The 14,087-nt window shown below is 43.3% G+C and overlaps 1 protein-coding gene across 3 annotated transcripts in view; it reads right to left on the reverse strand.

The window, feature by feature from the left end:
* The window catches only part of MTMR8 (myotubularin related protein 8), a 511,753-nt gene that overhangs the window by 395,262 nt on the left and 102,404 nt on the right, over positions 1-14,087 (reverse strand). The gene's annotated exons all lie outside the window — the stretch shown is intronic.

The raw sequence follows: 14,087 nt of genomic DNA on the forward strand, positions 1-14,087 counted from the left end.
GCAGAAAGAGGATCAATAGACCTTTCTGTACAGTAGAATACAAATTTCTGCCAACCGCAAGCATATACCATCTTAGTGGAGGGCCATCTGGCCGCCAAAATAACGTTACATACTTCAGGAGGAAGGTCAAAAGTCATCAACTGTCCCCTCTCAATGTCCAGGCATGGAGGCACAGAGTTGACCGGTTCGGGTGGAGGACCCTCCCCTGCTGGTGCGCCAGAAAATCTTCCCGAAGGGGCAGCCTGATAGGAGGATCAATGCTCATTTTCAGAAGCTCTGGATACCAGACTATCCTCGCCCAGTCCGGAGCCACAAGAAGGACTTGCACCTGGTCGCTCCTGATCTTCTTCAGAACCCTGGGTAGGAGTTGTATGGGCAGAAAGGCATACAGCAGGCCTGAACTCCACTCGTGACAAAAGGGGTCGCGGAGCGATAGCTGCCTAGGAAACTCCAGCACGCAGTATTGCAGACACTTCCAGTTCTCTACGGAGGCGAACAGTTCTAATCAAGGATCTCCCCAGCTCTTAAAGAGATCTTGCGCCACCTCCAACTGTAGATGCCATTCGTGATCCGAAAGGCATCGATGGCTGAGTTTATCCGCCCTGGCGTTTAGAGAACCTGCTAGGTGTTGCACCACCCGAGTTATGCCCTGCTGTTCCAGCCATGTCCAGGGATGCAAGGCCTCTTGACAAAGGGTCCATGACCCCACCCCGCCCTGCTAGTTGCAGTACCACACTGTGGTGGTGTTCTTCGTGAACAACTGTACTAACTTCCCCTTGCCAGAGGGAAGAAATGCCTTCAATACCAACCAAAGCGCTCGAAGCTCCAACAAATTGTTGTGGAGTTCCGACTCCGAAGGAAGACCAGAGTCCGTGATCTCAACCTCTTCCAGATGGCCGCCCCATCCCAGATGTGACATCTGTCACAACTGTGAGATCTGGTTGGGGAAGGGAGAGGGATCAGACATTGATCCAATCGCGGTTCGTCACCCAACATTGCAGATCTCTCGCAGTTCCTTCCTTGATCTGGACCACGCCGGTGAGATTTCCTCGATGCTGTGCCCACTGGAACTTCAGGTCCCACTGCAGAGCCTGCATACACCACCTTGCATGCTTTACCAGCAGGAAGCCATGAGGCCCAACAGACTCAGAGTCAGTCTCACAGAAATCCAGGATAGAGGCTGAAACATCGGAATCATAACCTGAACATCCTGGACCCGCTGCTCGAGATGATAGGCCCGAAACTGCACTGTGTCCAGAACAGTCCAGATGAAAGGAAGCATCTGAGAAGGAGTCAGATGTGACTTTGGCACGTTTATAGAGAACCCCAGAGAATTCAGGAGGGCTGCCATAGTCTGAAGGTGGGAGACGACAGCCTGGGGTGAGGATGCCTTCAACAGCCAGTCGTTGAGGTAGGGAAAGATGGACCTCCCTAACCTGCACAGATGAGCTGCAACCACCACCATCACCTTGGTGAACATTCGAGGGGCACGGGTAAGGCTGAAGGGGAGCACGGTAAATTGAAAGTGCTTGCAGCCTACCTTGACCCACAGTTAATGCCTGTGGCCAGGTAGGATCGGGATGTGAAAATAAGCATCCTGCAGGTCCAAAGCTACCATCCAGTCTTCTTAGTCTAGGGCTGACAAGACCTGAGCTAGAGAGAGCATCTTAAACTTCTTCTTCTTCTTGAGGAAGAGATTGATTCCACTCCAATGTGGGGTCCCTCAGGGCTCGTCCTTGAGCCCTACACTTTTTAATGTGTATATGTCCCCACGGATGTATGACGTTATAACGCATACTTTTACAACGCCTACCTTTACAACGAAACTTTTACAACGCAAAAACTATTACAACGCATACATTTACAATGCAATTTTTTACAACGCATATACTTTTACAACGCATACCATTACAACGTAAGTATTGGTAAGTATATAATAATTGTTTTAATGTAATATAAGTAAAATTAATATAATTTAATTTCATTTCATTTAATTAATTTATTTTAAATTTTTTTTTTTACCCTGTACCCCTGTACCCCAAAAACCCAAAACTGACCCTGAACCCTAAAAATACCCCTTTACCCAAATACCCAAAACTGACCCTGAACCCTAAAAATACCCCTTTACCCAAAAACCCAAAACTGACCCTGAACCCTAAAAATACCCCTTTACCCAAAAACCCAAAATTAACCCTGAACCCTAAAAATACCCCTTTAACCAAAAACCCAAAAGTGACCCTGAACCCTAAAAATACCCCTTTACCCAAATACCCCAAACTGACCCTGAACCCTAAAAATACCCCTTTACCCAAAAACCCAAACCTGGCCCTGAACCCTAAAAATACCCCTTTACCCAAAAACCCAAAACTAACCCTGAACCCTAAAAATACCCCTTTACCCAAAAACCCAAAACTGACCCTGAACCCTAAAAATACCCCTTTAACCAAAAACCAAAAACTGACCCTGAACCCTAAAAATACCCCTTTACCCAAATACCCAAAACTGACCCTGAACCCTAAAAATACTTCTTTACCCAAAAACCCAAAACTGACCCTGAACCCTAAAAATACCCCTTTACCCAAAAACCCAAAACTGACCCTGAACCCTAAAAATACCCTTTTACCCAAAAACCCCAAACTGACCCTGAACCCTAAAAATACCCCTTTACCCAAAAAACCAAACATATAACATTTTAAATATAATTATATACTTACCAATACTTACGTTGTAATGGTATGCGTTGTAAAAGTATCTGCGTTGTAAAAACATGCGTTGTAAATGTATGCGTTGTAATAGTTTTTGCGTTGTAAAATTTTCGTTGTAATGGTAGTGCGTTGTAAAAGTTGTGTTGTAAACGTTGTTTCCCGTCCCCACTGGAAGAAATAGTAGCCCCTTTCGGAATTAAACTGGTCACCTACGCGGATACCCAACTTGTTGTATCTCTGAATCAGTTAGACCATTCTCCGGAAAACCTGTGCTCCTGTCTCAAAGAAATTTCTAGTTGGATGAACAGATGGCACCTTAAACTTTACGGCGAAAAAACAGAGCTTCTGGTGCTGGGCAATCAATCAAAATTCACCCCTAACTCTATGGGGCCGATCTGCATGGGACCAGCCCCTACACTTAAAAAAGAGATAAAAATCCTGGGCATCTGGCTCAACCAGGATCTCACCTTTCAAACCCAAGCAAGGAAAACTGCAGGAGTCTGCTTCAGCCTGCTTCGAACCACGTGGAAAAACTCCCCCTCTTACCTGCCCATTCTAGAAAAAACCATATTCAGGGGCTTATCCTCTCCAGACTGGACTGTAGCAACGCCCTCTATCTTGGCGCCCTTAAAACAGTTATTTCTAAACTTCAACTAGTCCAAAATTCAGCAGCCAGACTTCTTACAGGCACTAAAAATCGGTGTTCTGCTAAACCCGTTCTAAGCACCCTCCACTGGCTCCCGATTCAGGAGAGAGTCAACTTCAAATCCCTCTGCATTACACACAAAAGCCTCCAGGGTAAGGGCCCCCTAATCCTAAGAGATCTGATCAAACCATACCAAGCCAATAGAAAGCTACGCTTCGACCACCTCTACCTGGCCGACACACCCAGAATCAAGAAGGCGTGGAAGGGGGGCCGCCTCTTCTCCTACAACACCTCCAGACTCTGGAATACCCTTTCACTTGCCATCCACAGGGAAACTAACATTTCGCAAGCACCTGAAAACCTGGCTTTTCCCTTAAACTTCATCTGTTCACTAGTCAACTCCGCAGCGATGGGATGCCCTGGGAAGCCATGCGCTTTCAAAATGCCATTCCAATTCCAATTCCGATGGACCGAAGATTTTTCGGAATCAAAAAGTAGCGGGAAGAATAGCCACTGCCTACTTTTGAATCTGAGAACCTCTCTATAGCTCCCTTGGCCAAGAGAACTGTAACTTCCTCCTGGAGCAATTTTAAACGATCCTCTGCCAGTCGTTTTAGATTTGGCAGAATGGGAGGAGGAAAAGAAAGGAAAGGCAGTGAATAGCTCTCCTGAATGAACTGTAAGACCCACTTGTCCGATGTTATGGACCTCCAGCGGTGTAGATGATGATGATGGATTCTCCAACCAACTGGAGTGGTGTGGTCTTGCAGTCAGACTAGGCGTGCGTGGAGACTTCAGCTGCCGAGGGCAGGGTGGATGACTACTTCTGGCTTCCATTCCTAGGTCAGAAGGAACCACATCTAGGTCCCTGTGCAGGACGGTGGCTGGGATAGTGGTGATGCGGATAGAAACTCCTTCCGTTGCCACAAAAGGGGTGAAAGCTAGATAAGCCACAAGGTGTAAATGGGAGGCCCAAGTATCTGGCCGTAGCTCGAGAGTCCTTGACCCTCACTAGGGCAAAGTCTGCATTCTCCCCAAAAAGACAGGATCCATCAAATGGCATGTCCATCAAATTTGCCTGGACATCGCCCGATAAGACAGTTGTCCTAAGCCAGGCGTGCACCTCAAGGCCACTGTCAAAGAAATCGGTCTGCCAAGAGAATCAGTTGTGCCAAGTTACCTACTCCCAAAAAGAAAAAACTAAGCAGCAAATTTGTAATGCTGGCACTTGTGCTGGCTAAGCGTTGAATCGCCATATCTTGGTTGAGTCCCAGCCTGGCACTGACTGCGACATGCGCGAAAGATGTCTGTTAAAGGGCAACTGCAGAGGAAGTTTGAATGAAACGCCTTAGACAGGATGAAAAGTTAGAAGAGGACATACGAGCATGGGTAACAATGAGAATGGATATGGGAGATCGATCAACTCACATAGAAATCACTTACACATACCTCGTGCCAATTAGTAGCTCCCGTGGGGGAAGATGACCAGGAGTAGGACAAGATAGTTGATAATGCACCGTACACATTAGGATAGAAAATAGGGAAGACTTAGCACTGACATGACACAGAAGAGGGAGAGAGGGGATAGTTGAGGAGGTTATAAGTGGTTTCTCTTTTTTGGCCAAGAAAAAATATCTGAATGAGATACATTATATATGTAACTGATGAACGAGAGAGATTAAAGTTATCTGCCTGTTAGAGATGTGGTTAAAACCTAGATTGCTCACCCAATATTACAATGTTTCAGATATATGCCTATGTTCAAAACAGTATGTACATGATATAAAAGCCAATAAAGATAAATATATATATTTTTTTAATAGATTGGTAAAACACCACAACAGTAACTCAACACATGTACCTCCTGTCATGTGTTATTACCCTCCTGGACTACCTTCCCTTCCCATCCTTTGCCTAATTTCTCAACTGCATGTTTCATAGCCCTACTAGGATTCCCTGTATTCTTGTAATTGCAGCCTTAACGTGTTTCTTTTCTGCCACTCCCCATATGTGCAATACATTTCCTTTTACTTGCATATCTTAGGTCTTGATCCACCAAGCAGGCAGAAAAAGGCCAACATCTTAACCAATCCAATCCCAAAATCCAGCATCATTATCCATCATGTACCGGATGCAGATATCTAGAATAATGCACACAAAAAGCAGTATCTCTGTGCACATAAGAGTCGGGTTGTGGAGGGTGGTGGGGGTTAGGTGGTCAAGAGCTGAAAGTCCAGGATGTTGTACCAGAATGCAACAGTATCACTCTTCATACAGGTAATACAGGAACTCTATGTCCTATCGTGTTGTACTTTGCATACCGAAACCTCAGAAGTGTGGCTCCAATTAAGATACATTTTTACCCACTACTGCATATCTGCAGCAACATGAGAGCCTTAATACACATTCTTATGGCCAAATATAGAGCATTTCCGTCACACACTACCACACGCTACACCACAGTATACATAGGATGTAGGAACAGTTGCGGAATTGTGCTATAATGTTAGCTCACAGACAGTAATTCAATCTATTTTGGTAGCCACAATATAGGTTTGAAGCAAAGAAGACATTCACCTGAGAATTTGATGGGGCGGGTGAGTGGTTGAAAGAGACGGCTGGTCCCCATGAGAAATGCAAAGAAAGCTATTGTGGCAAATGGCGTTTACTGCTACAGCATGCCTGTCTACATGTTCTGACCCAGTGGAAGGCACTATAGTCAAGCTGTCTGCCCGACTGCATTAAGATCAGCCTCTTCACATCCAAGTATAGTCTGGTCCCTATAGACTGTTCCAAAACTACACCTGGGAAAGCAACAATACAATCTATATCAGGTGCACTCTTTAGTCTGCATTGCCTTGAACACTAACCCACACAAGCTGCCACAGTGCTAAGAGCACATTCTAGCTTTTATCCTGACACTCTCAGCAGCTCCAGCGCATCTACCCTAAGCAACCTGGGGAATCAGAGTGTGGACAAGTTCAAATGTCCCACAAAGGAGGATTATTTGTTTCTGCTGCACCCATGTCCACTAGAGAGATTGTGCCATGTCCATAGGTCCTAGCAGCACCCCTAGGAATGCCAGCTTAACTAACAGGTATGGGAAGAGTAAGGTTCCACTAAAAGGAAATAACATTAACTTTACAGTACATGACCACAAGCTATCTTATTCTTCAGATTTTCAAATCACTGCTGAAGTCTCCTACATCAACCTGGTTCTCTTCCAATGTGAATAGATTGCTAGCATGTGATGTTGTTTTAAGTAAATAGAAACGAATTCAATTTAAGAATATATCCATTTGTTTTCAGTGAGATCTCATAAGTCCCTCAGGTATCCCCATTTTCTTGCTCCGTACTTTACCATGCTATATGATACAAGTTGTCTCTCACGGAGATCTAAAAAGGCGGATTACTAACAGAATATCAAAAACAACAATATCCTGACACAAAACTAGAATATCAAAAATATCGATGACAAAAAATATCTCCCCCTTTATTTATAATGGTAAGTACAAAAAATATCGTTTGACATTAATAGAATTAAAAACTTATTAAAATATTGTATATATATATATATATATATATATATATATATATATACACACACATATCTATAGATAGTTTAAAATATCAAATCTCAAATATTTTAATATACAAAATAAATTAAATACTTTTAATAACATGTAATACTATATATATATTTTTTTTATATATATATAAATACTTACATAAACACGTGTCTGTTTATATATACATAATGTAACACTATTAAAAATATATATTTTACTTTATAAAACTTTTTTAAATGTACTTCTATACAAAGCACACATGAGTATATATATGAAATATGAAAAATTTACAATATTAACAAATCAACTGCAAAGCATTAAAATTACCAAATTAAATATAAAATGCAAAAAAGGAATTTACAAAAAATATAATTTTTTTAAATATACACTTATAAACAAAATAAAATTGTAAAAAGAAAAAAAATATATAAAAACAATATTAAGAAAAGTATTGCCGGAAACGCCGTGAACAGATACTGTCGACCGAATGAGGTCGTTGCTTATACAAAGCAGGAGTGTCTCTCTAATACGTGGGGCACTCACAGGTGTGAAGCGGCAGGCGAGGGGACACAGGGCCACAGGAAATGCAGCTGTCATTTAATTTCAAAGATGGGTGCGCAACAAGCATTGAGATTGGCAAGAAACAACGGGAATGAAGACGCCCCATTGCTGGCCGCTCATTGGTCAAGGATACACTTATTAAATGGCAGGGCTGTTTAAAAGACTGTGGCCAAACATCGATGGCTTTTCCGCACTGATGAAGACAGAAGACAGAAACGCATCTGCGGATATGACAAAGCCCGCTAATGCCCCGAGTGTGCACCGAAGTTGCCGTGTGTTTGCTGATCTTTAAAGCGGTTCCACCTCCGCATTTCGGTTGCACCCGCCGTGAGTTCGGCTGGCCCTGGGTGGAATGGTGTTTTTTCTGTTAATTTGGGCTGCCGGAAACGCCGCGAACAGATACTGTCGACCGAATGAGGTCGTTGCTTATACAAAGCAGGAGTGTCTCTCTAATACGTGGGGCACTCACAGGTGTGAAGCGGCAGGCGAGGGGACACAGGGCCACAGGAAATGCAGCTGTCATTTAATTTCAAAGATGGGTGCGCAACAAGCATTGCGATTGGCAAGAAACAACGGGAATGAAGACGCCCCATTGCTGGCCGCTCATTGGTCAAGGATACACCTATTAAATGGCAGGGCTGTTTAAAAGACTGTGGCCAAACATCGATGGCTTTTCCGCACTGATGAAGACAGAAGCCAGAAACGCATCTGCGGATAAGACAAAGCCCGCTAATGCCCCGAGTGTGCACCGAAGTTGCCGTGTGTTTGCTGATCTTTAAAGCGGTTCCACCTCCGCATTTCGGTTGCACCCGCCGTGAGTTCGGCTGGCCCTGGGTGGAATGGTGTTTTTTCTGTTAATTTGGGCTGCCGGAAACGCCGCGAACAGATACTGTCGACCGAATGAGGTCGTTGCTTATACAAAGCAGGAGTGGCTCTCTAATACGTGGGGCACTCACAGGTGTGAAGCGGCAGGCGAGGGGACACAGGGCCACAGGAAATGCAGCTGTCATTTAATTTCAACGATGGGTGCGCCACAAGCATTGCGATTGGCAAGAAACAACGGGAATGAAGACGCCCCATTGCTGGCCGCTCATTGGCAAAGGATACACCTATTAAATGGCAGGTTTAAAAGACTGTGGCCAAACATCGATGGCTTTTCCGCACTGATGAAGGCAGAAGCCAGAAAGGCGCCTGCGGATATGACAAAGCCCGCTAATGCCCCGAGTGTGCACCTAAGTTGCCGTGTGTTTGCTGATATATATATATATATCTCAATTTACCTAATTACACAATTTATTATCAAGTAAAAAAAATGTATGTATTAATTACTTAACTTCCCACACTAAACCCCCACAAACCTAGCAGCCGACCCTTAAAATATAACAAAAAGAAACACAATTTACATAATTGATATTCAACTAATTGACAATTTGTTAATTATTACTTAACATCTCATCCTATACCCCGACAAACCTGTGCCCGCAACAAAAATATAATACATAAAGTAATTGCATAATTAACATATTAATCAATTAAATAAATACATTAATAATTGTTAAATATTACTTAATTAACTTCCCACTCTATACATGGAGGATGTCAACGGCCTCACTGACTATTACAATACTTCGATACAAGAAGTCATGGACACTATCGCTCCCCTACAACAGAAAAACATCTCCACTAAAATCTAAAAGCCTTGGTTCAATGACAACTTGAACACAGAAAGACGCAACCTAAGAACGGCAGAAAGATCTTGGAAGACTCCCCATCAATGGAATCACTAAAACACTTAAGAGCAATAAGGAACACCTACAATCGTAGAATAAATTTAGTTTTTGCCTAACTTGACCAGGACAGAAATAGGCCCAAAAAACTATTCAAAATAGTCAAACAGCAATCACGTAACATCAAACCCAATAGACTCCGGACCCAGTACCCTACCAAACTGCGAAGAACTAGCCACCTTCTTCAAGGATAAAACAACAAAGATGGAGAAGGAACTTCAACTAGCGAAGGAACTACTACCGGCCCTCCCAGTCATTCTGTCTCAGAACTCCCAATCTACGGAAGGGATGGAAGCATCCTGAATCACCTCCAAAAATATTGCCACTTGGAACGCCTTCTCCCCAATCAGCGAACAGGAAATCTACAATATTATCTCATCTTTAAACCCATCTAACTACTTCTCTGACCCTCTACCTCCCAGCATATTTAAAGAGATCAAAACCTGTATCCTTCCACTATGGTCAAAGATTGTAAATGCCTCTCTACGCCAAGGCTCTATCCCAGACTCCCTAAAAAACTGGTCAAGTAACACGCATTATAAAAAACCTTTGGCAGACTGCTCTGACCCTAACAACTTCCGGCCCATCTCCAACGTCCCTACACTGGCAAAGTTCTTAGAAAAATGTGTACAGAAACAACTCTGCAATCACATAGAAAAGTTTCAACTCCTCGATCAATTCCAATTAGGCTTCCGTCAAGACCAAAGCACAGAATCAGCCCTTACACATATTGTACATGACATTCTAAAAATGCTGCACAAGAACGAATCATGCCTTCTAATATTGCTTGATTTATCTGCTGCATTTGACACAGTCAAAAACAACACCCTACTAAAACTACTGGAACAAAGAATGGGCTTAACAGGGATGGTATTACAATGGTTCGCTTCTTTCCTCCAAAACAGATCCTTACGAGTCAAAATGAATCAATCTCTATCTAAGCCACAGGCGATAACTCTGGGTGTTCTTTAAGGATCTGCTCTCGCCCCCATTCTCTTTAACTTATTCCTGGAACCGCTGGCAAACCTCCTAAAATCAGCTAACATCCATTACCATATGTATGCTGATGACACCCAGCAATAACTCGAGATTGCCTCTCCAGTTGACATTACATCCCTCAACTCCCTACTACAAAATACACACCTCTGGCACACGGTTAACCACCTCAAACTCAACGCAGCAAAAACTGAATTTCTCCTCATCTCTCCACCAAATAACAACATTAAGATTGATTTGTGCCTGAATCACCTTACAGCACTCAATTGCTCGCCCAACATCAGAGACTCGGCCAGATCCTTAACTATAACATTAGACAAACCTCTAAATATGCAGAATCACATTAGTGCTGCCACCAAAGGAGCAAACTATCAACTGAGCATTAGGCGGAAACTGAAACCATACTTACCTCATGAAGATCTAAAACCAGCAGTACAAGCCCTAGTACTACCCAGATTAGATTACAGTACCACACTGTGTGGCCTACCTAAATACAAACTAGCACCACTAAGAGCCTCTCTCAATGCAGCAGCAACACTGCTCCTCGGAACAAAAATAAATGCACACATCTCACCAGCCCTAAAAACCTTAAATTGGCTACCATATGAAGAATCCATCTAAAAATTGCTTGCATGACGCACAAAGCGCTACACTTTAACACCCCCAGTTACCTGGCACAAAAGCTAGAAAAATCAGAGGGCAGCAGATCCTCACGAAGTGCGCTCACCTTGTTGCTGAAACCCCAACGAACCCACAAAAAGAAAATGGGCTACAGCATTCTTAGCTGTCGCTCCCAAGATATGGAACTCTTTACCGCCGGACCTACGCCTAATCTCCTCCACCTACACCTTCAAAAGAGAAGCCAAATCATATCTACTGACTAAGTTCTTAGCCTAATTCAACATTTCAATGACACTGAATAGATTCAGATGGCAAACTTTTATGTAGTCTATCCTGTTTTGGATGTGCTTTATTTTACTCCAATCATTGTTAGCCTATTCTTAACTGTTCATTTGTTTGTCTCACGCATATGTTTGCCTGTTGATCAGACCAAATGTTATTCCCCATGTAAAGCGCTCTGATACCCTCGAGGGTCACGTTCACGCTATACAAATCTTTCTAAATAAAATAAATAAATATACCCCTACAAACCTAGCAACTCACTACAACACTATGAATTACTATTAGCAATTCAATAAAAAATTATAAATTACTTAAAATTACAAACTATTTTTAACTACATTAACTATTATACAAACAATGGCACAAAATTAATATAAAAAATAATAATAAGGTCATTAACAAAATATCTACTTTTTTCAACTATATTAGTGAAAACGATATTAACAACAACGATATTCTTAACAATATTTCATGGGGGGGAGCGGGGATTAAACAAAAAAAATTCGATATTCTAGACATCGATGTTTCTGCATCACAATATTTTTGTATCACAATATTTTCCCCGGATATTAAAAGGTCAATATATTGCCCAAATACCTTCCTTACTGGAGGGAAACCATGACTGACTGGCTGAGACACTATCTGCAGTGAAACAGTGAGCAAAAAAATGATGGACTGAAATGGGGATCAGGGTGAATTTCATTAGCGGAGATCAATTTAACATTTTATCCACTACCTTTGTCTTTTACCCGGTACTATTTCTCACATCACTCTAACTGCCTCCTGTACAGCAAATGTAAATGTGCTGGATTTGTAGAACGCACGGCTGCCCGTGAGCGTCCCGGCGCTTGCTTAGGGAACCCTTCCTGGTATTCCCCTGTGAGAAACCCCGGCAGGGTGTCCACAAGGTGAAAGCCAGGCATCCCGCCGCGAGGGGCCATAGTGGAGATTAAGCAAGCTATTGCCCAGAGTCGCAGAGTGTGACCCCGTGGGTTGAGTAGGCACCAGAGGGAGAATTGTCGAGACCGTGGAATTTTTGAGCCTGAGACCTGCCGAGGCGGGGAATCGAACCCTGGTCCACAGTCGATCTCAGCTTCCGGGTCTGCCGCCTCTAACCACTGAGCCACGCTTCTCCAGCAAGGCTTCACCATTCAAGCACCAACCAACAAGGGTTAGTAGTCCGTAGTTGTGCTGCCTAGTTTGCAGTGAGATCGAGTGATGCCACCTTACAAAGTGTCTAGCTCTCTCTGGTCTGTCTCTACCATGAACAAAATGCAGACAGTTAAATGGTTTAAATGACACTGCTAATTGGATAGGTAGGATGGAGGAGACAATACCTGGCTCAGATATTGTTTGTTTTGTTTTATGACAAGCATAGCGGCTGAATTATGCAGTCAAAGTCGTATATTGAACTCCAGCAGCGAGCAAAGCAAACAGAGCACATTCACCACTACTCATATTACAGCTAATTAGTGCTGAGAGTCAGATAGAGACTGGCACCAGCCTTTTCGGTCACAAGGAGAAAGCAAAGTCTATAATTACTTTCGAAAAGTTAAACTCTTAAGCTGTTTGAAGAGCTTAACTGTTTAATACAGGATTTAACAACAATGTCATGAAAAAGGAGCTGTAGGAAACGCCAGTTTTGTAATGGGCTATGGGGCAACTTTGTTGTTAAAAATGCAGTCCGTGTCTATACGGGGGTGAGCATTTCTAACCACCCTTCACTGACAGCCGAGGCAGTGAGGCTGGCACTGAGATGATGTGCTCCAGTGTGGAGCAATGGTGAGAAACGTGCAAAGGAAGCCAGTTAAATATGCAGAAGTCTAAAGATACTGCTCGAGTTTTCAAGATGGAGGATGGTTAGATAAATAATATTCGGGCCAGGCAGAACATGTTTATTCAATGAAATATGCAAGCACTTCGGGACTTTGAGGGGTGTGGGTTAGTCCCCTCCAGCCACAGCATCTTATCAAAAACACTTTCAAAGTTCAAATAAGGCTGGGTTTCTGTTCAGGTCTCCGACAGAGTTGGAGCAAAAAATAACAGGTGCCTGTGCCTTTGCCTAAATTAAGAAAGGAGCCTAAGGGACTTGCCGATTAAAAAACAAGAATTGGTAAAGCCAATAGGTCTCGTCTATGCAAGAGCTATTGGCTGTGCCACTATGTTTTAGCCATGTCGTACACCACAGTGGCTGCTCTTCGGCATGGCCATAGGTTAGTGGGGTACAAGAGAGTGGAGTGTTGTGAAGTGGAGTAGAGTGGAGTGTTGTGGAATGTTATGGAGGGGCGTGGAGCGAACTAGAGTGTCTTGGAGTGGTGTAGGGTGTTGTGGATTGTTATGGAGGGAGTAGTCTTTTAGAGTGGTGTGGAACAGAGTGGAGAAATAGGGGGGGTTGCTTTGAGTTGAATATAGTATTGTAAAGTAGAGTGGCGTAGAGCAGAGTAGATTGTTGCATAGTGCAGTTGTGTAGGAGAATGGAGTAGTGTAGGAGAATGGAGTAGTGTAGTAGAGGAGTGGAGTATTGTGTCGTAAAATAAAATGGAGTAAAGTGGCATGGAGTGGCATAGAGGGAGTTGCACAGAGCATCGCAGTAGTCAAGCAGTGTTGTAGAGTGGCAAAGTAGTGAGTAGAGTGGAATAGAGTTTTATAAAAGAAGAGAGTCAGAGTGGAGTATCGTGAAGTGTCTTAGAGTAGAGTCTAGTGGAGTGCATTCTTGTATGATTTAGTGGCATTTCGTTTAAAACTTTGTCCCGTTTTTAACTTGCGAGCCTCATTGGAAGGAATCGCCGCCTCCCCACGCTGTTCCCAGCGCAGCAGACTACGTGCTGACGCCGGGGATTACAGCCGCCATATTGGGAGAAGGAAGGGTGGCGTTCCAGCAGCTGGACCCCTCCCACCCTCCTTAGCACTGGATAAAAAG

This window comes from Lissotriton helveticus, chromosome 4_2, assembly GCF_964261635.1.
Source record: "Lissotriton helveticus chromosome 4_2, aLisHel1.1, whole genome shotgun sequence".
Lineage (NCBI taxonomy): Eukaryota > Metazoa > Chordata > Amphibia > Caudata > Salamandridae > Lissotriton > Lissotriton helveticus.